This window comes from Pezoporus flaviventris, unplaced genomic scaffold (genome assembly GCF_033815535.1).
Source record: "Pezoporus flaviventris isolate CSIRO_AGI_PZ_B2104156 unplaced genomic scaffold, CSIRO_AGI_Pfla_v1 ptg000025l, whole genome shotgun sequence".
Lineage (NCBI taxonomy): Eukaryota > Metazoa > Chordata > Aves > Psittaciformes > Psittacidae > Pezoporus > Pezoporus flaviventris.
In genome coordinates, this window is record NW_026892573.1 from 13,535,001 (window position 1) to 13,541,011 (window position 6,011).

Genomic DNA, 6,011 nt, shown 5'->3' on the forward strand with positions numbered 1-6,011 from the left:
GTTCGGTTGATACCCTGGAGGGAAGGAATGCCATCCAGAGGGACCTTGACACGCTTGTGAGGTGGGCTGATGCCAACCTGATGAAGTTTAACCATGCCAAGTGCAAGGTCCTACACCTGGGTCAGAGCAATCCCAGGCACAGCTACAGGTTGGGCAGAGAAGAGATTCAGAGCAGCCCTGCAGAGAAGGACTTGGGGGTGTTGGTTGATGACAAAATGAACATGAGCTGGCTTCAGTGTGTGCTCACAGCCCAGAAAGCCAACCGTATCCTAGGATGCATCAAAAGGAGTGTGACCAGCAGGTCGAAGGAGGTGATCCTTCTAGATCCTTCTAGATCCTTCCTCTACTCTGCTCTCATGAGACCTCACCTGGGGTATTGTGTGCAGTTCTGGTGTCCTCAACATAAAAAGGGCATGGAACTGTTGGAACAACTCCAGAGGAGGGTCACAAGGATGATCAGGGGACTGGAGCACCTCCCGTATGAAGACAGGCTGAGAAAGTTGGGGCTGTTCAGCCTGCAGAAGAGAAGGCTGCGTGGAGACCTCATAGCAGCCTTCCAGTATCTGAAGGAGGGATATAAGGATGCTGGGGAGGGACTATTCATTAGGGACTGTAGTGATAGGACAAGGGGTAACAGGTTAAAACTTAAATAGGGGAAATTTAGATTGGATATAAGGAAGAAGCTCTTTACTGTAAGGGTGGTGAGGCACTGGAATGGGTTGCCCAAGGAAGTTGCGAATGCTTCATCCCTGGCAGTGTTCAAGGCCAGGTTGAACAGAGCCTTGGGTGACATGGTTTAGTGTGAGGTGTCCCTGCCCATGGAACTAGATGATCTAAGGTCCTTTCCAACCCTAACTGTTCTATGATTCTATGATTAGCAAACCCAGTGAGAAAGGGTAGAAACAGAGGCAAAATTTCATAATTTTGCACATTTGGCTATAATGGAAAAAGAAAATAAGCCAAAGGAATAGGTTATTTGTTTAGCTGTGATCCAAACAGCATAATCGAAGTGAACTGTAGCCACCTGGAAGAGGAAGAACACCTACGGAAACCTGCAATGCTGAGTGAGTCCATTGCAGTAGATGCTCAATGTAGGTACTGGCATACTTGGGCTGCAGTGTATCATTTTTACATCACCTGTTGGGCAATAGCACTTCAAGGATTTGATGCAATATCTGCCAGATGATATTTTAGGGAAAGGTCCTTAAAAGGGGGAAGAGGGGCAGAAACTTAAATCTTGTCAGTGATGCTCTAGTAACGTGAAAACCAAAATCTATTCTGTTCATCCAATGCAGCTGGCATAACCTGAAACTGGTTCATGGCAATGGCAAGGCAGTATACATACAAAAGTTGTATTTTGATTCTGACTTGGAAAAAGGAAACATCACAGATGAACCAGAAAGAAAACTAACAAAATTACGAAGTCATCTGCTTAGATAAAAAGCATTTCTGTTGCAGTAGCCCTTTGAAATGACTGACAAAAGGGGAAAAATAACTAGTCCCAAGGGTTCCAAATATGGTTTACGAAGAACATATTAGTCTGGTAAGATGGGTAAGGAGAGCTTGAATTTGAAAGCCTCAATAGAATAGGTGAGGAATGACTTGTACATTTGTGAAGAGTATCAGCAACAGAACTTCAGGAGCCTCTGACAGATGTGCCAACGTGTGTGTAACATCTACCCTTACGACCAATGCAAATCTGTTATTGCTACAGCTGTATCAAGGTTGCCCAGAGAGGTTGTAGATGCTCCATCCCTGGAAAACATTCAAGGACAGGTTGAACTGGGCTGTGAACAACCTGATCTAGTTGAAGATGTCGCTGCTCATTGCAAGGGGATTGGACTAGACGACCTTTATAGGTCCCTTCCAAAGCAATCTAGGAATCTGTGATTCTATGAATAAAATGAGTGCTTATACCCACTATGCAAAAAGGTTAAATCCCAATTTTGAACTCCAGATCTTTAGTCCTAGAACAGGCATACTTTTGACACCTGATTTACTATCAGGGATTCTTGTATTTCTAAAGAACCTAGTAAATCTTCCTGCCTTGGCTATTCTCAGTTGCATTGTATGTTTAAGCTCTAGAAAGACAAAGAGGAGATTCTTTTTGACAAGAATTTCAAATTTTATTTGAGGATTTGGTTTGGCTCTTGTCTGATCTGAGCAAGAGGCAATTTTCCCCTGAGATTTTAAACTTTAAAACTCTCTTTTGGATTACATACTGTCTATCCCATGAAATAAAATGCCTGTCATCCTGTCAGCAAGTTTCCTGAAAAAAAATGAACTACTATTGAAATCAGTTTGTTCTGGTTAATTCCAGCCCAGTAAGTGGGGGGAGGGGAGAAGAGGAAGAGTGCGGGGGGCTGTGGGGGGTGTGGGGTGTGTGTGTGTGTGACATTATGTCTGTCTTACATTGTTCCTGTACTGCATGTTCTCGGTTGGAAACATAGATAAGACAATAATTTTGACAGGCAGGCAGGTGGTACTATTACATTGGCAGTACCATATCTGTCACAGTTAATGTACTCAGATTGAAATAACTACACTTTCTCTTGCTGGTCAAGGTTTATCTAGCAGCAGAGCACGTCTCCATCCATGTTTCAAAACGGTGTCCTGTCTTACAATTACCACCTTGTTCATGTGTTGGCTTATGGGCTAGAATATTGATACATGCTGCATTTAGTTCTGTGAATAATGAAACGAACAGCTGTAATGCAACTTCAAAAAGAATCTACAAGGAAGTTATTCTGGCACAGCTGCTGTATGATTAAGTAAGTTATCCATCAAAAACCACTGAGGTGCCCTGGAAACACCCATTTGAGATGTCTATGTAGAGCTGTCTCATAAGACAGAAGACCTACAAGAGAACTGTGGCCTTATGGATTAGCAGGTGACAGGCAGGTGGGATAGATACCTAAGGGCATCTCTAATGGCATTGGACTCTTGTACACAGGCAACTGAATAAGCCAGTGGTGAGCACAGTTACTGGGGTCAGGAGAAAGGCTTATGTCAAACTACACAAGCTTTTGGTTTGCTGAATGGCTCTCCTGACTAATAATCCATCTTGTACTATTCAGCATGTCCTGTGGTATCTGAGATATCCATGTGGTCAGGCAGACACAGCACAGGAGCCATGAAAGACCAAAGAATTTCTCAAGTGGGGATGCTGTAGGGAAGTCAAATAGCACTAGAAATCTGACCTGCGGGCAACTGAACCAATCGCCTAAATTTTGTCCTTATTGTAATGGCTTATGATACATTGATCGTGTGGTTACACTTGAACACTTAGGGGGGTCTACAAAAAGGAACAACGTATTACTATGTATGTTGTCTGCATCATAGAATCATACAATGGTTTGGGTGGGATGGGATATTAAAGATCATATAGTTCAACCCCACTGCCATGGGCAGGGACACCTTCCACTCGATCAGGTTGCTCAAAGCCCCGTCCAACCTGGCCTTGAACACTGCCAGGGATGGGCAGCCACAGCTTCTCTGGGCAACCTGTTCCAGTGCCTCACCACCCTGATAGAAAAGAATTTCTTCCTAATCTCTAATCTCAATCCACTCTTTGCTAGTTTAAAAACATTCCTCCTTGTCCTATCACTACATTCCCTTGTGAAAAGTCCCTCTTCAGCATTCTTGTCAGCCCCTTTTAGGTAGTGGGAGGCTGTTCTAAGGTCTCCCTGAAGCCTTCTCTTCTCCAGGGTGAACAAACCCAACTCTCTCAACCTGTCTCTTTAGGAGAGATGCTCCAGTCCACCAATCATCTTCATGGCCCTCCTCTGGACTCACTCCAACAGGTTCTTTTGATGCAGCCCAACACACGGTTGGCTTTCTGGGCTGTGAGTTCACACTGCTGGCTCATTTTGAGCTTTGTGTCAGCCAACACCCCCAAGTCCTTCTCCTTGGTGCTGCTCTCAATCCAACCTCTGCCCAGTATATATTTGTCCCTGGGATTGCCCCATCCCAGGTGCAGGACCTTGCATTTGGCCTTGTTAAACTTCCTGAGGTTTGCACTGACCCATCTCTCAAGCCTGTCAATGTCCCTCTGAATGACATCCCTTCTCTCCAGCATGTCAACTGCATCACACAGCTTGTGGTTGGCAAACTCAGTCCCACTATGACTTCCTTACAGTGTTTTCACTGTGTAAAACAGGAGGAAAAAAAGCAAACAATGCATTGCAGGAAAACTGTTCAGAGTAATCATTCGGATTAATTCAGGAGGCTTTCATTTTGCTTAACAAAAAAGAGTGTGAATTTTAAAATAACATGTTTCAGCATTTTATAGAATGGCAATCAATACTTCACATGCCTTGTGTAATTGATGAGTGTTTCTCCTGGGAAAAAAGGATATTATTTAGTGTAGTGTGTTAGTAAAATGTTTCAGGTTTTACTTACAATGACTGAAGCTACTGTGGACTTTCAATGTGATCCTCAGAGAGGTGAGAAAGTGCACTGAAACACAGATTGCTAAAAGAAATAAAATCTGTTTCTTCATTTCTTTCAGGAAAAAGTCAAGCTAATCTAGTACCTTTTTAAATTCAGTTGGGAATTCTCATTTGTAACTTAAAGCTGTCTTAAAAAGATTATGTGGTAATTCTGTAATCACGCTACAGGACATATCCCTTTCAGAAACACAGAGAGAAAAAGCAATCAGATTCATCCTTAGTATTCTACCCATTGCTTTCAATGCACAAACTTTAAGAACTGTAAGCCTCAGATATTCTCCTTTTTATAGATGAGGAGATATGATATCTTCCTAAAAATTTTAATAGCAGGAAAATTAGCTTTATCATTACTTCTGTTCATCCAGTATTTCTTTTCTCTGATTTTTTCCATAGGTCAGTTTGAAGCCAGCCGGTACTGGCACTGATGTTTGGCTATTGCTAAACATGGATCATTTTACCTCTGACTCATCATAACTAATTCAGTGGAGGTATCTAATTTGGGAACCTGGTTGTCTGAGGGTCTCTCTATAATTTATGAACGCAATAATTGCTGAGAGGTGAAATGAAACAAAGATAATTACATAGATGTGAAGTTGTCATGTTTAATGTAGGTAGAACATGGGAAAACAAATACAAAATTAAAAAAAAAAACACAGTAAATTCAATGCTGAAGGTCAGTATTAGTGAATGAGTTTTCATTACACCATCAAATCAGTGTCTTCAACAAATAACACTGGTTGCTACTCTCCTTCCACAGCCAGTAGCATCCTGCTTCAGTTACTCATGTCACTCCAGTCACTGACAGCTCCCCTTCTCCTTCAAGCTTTCCCTTCTTTTTCTCACTTCTACACTTTCTGCAGGTGTTTGATGTTTCTGCCTAAGCATGTCATACCAGATAATGAGACAACCAGAACCCAGATGCAGTGTGACTACTTTGCATGCAGATGAGCCTAATGCATGCACACTTCTCTCCAGAGGAAGTGGTACTCTCGAATCTTAAAACAGGTGCCTGAGTTTCCCAGACAGCTACTAGGAGAGGCTGGTTCACCTCCAGAGCACAGAGATCCTGCTTTAGCTATCTTTCTATAGGCTGTACAGGGGTTATAGATAGCCTCTAGTATAGCGTGTGAGCCAAAGCAACTGAAAAATACAGAATTGGCCTCAGAGGACCCAGGTGAAGCTGGGCACTCCCATGCCCATTAGGGAGGGAACCTGATGGGCAGTAGGTCAGAGGAAGACCTTGTTTTTCAGCCATACAACTGTCTGTTGTAAAACATGGAAAGTCTTGAAATAAGTTTCCCCTCGCCCCTTGGTGCCCTAAGAAGTATGTGCGCCTCCCTCATGTTAGGTAAATTTCTGTCCTTCTAGCTTTGATTCTGCATGATCTCCTGCCTCATGTTTGGCAGGAAAGGTGCAGCATACTCACAGATTACAGGCATGTAACAGCTCAAAGCCTATAATTTAAGTACAGATTTTAGAAAGCTCACGATTCCCCCAGATCTTCTGGTGAGGAAGCACACTTGAGTTATATGAAGAAACCTGTGAAGTAAAATATATCTT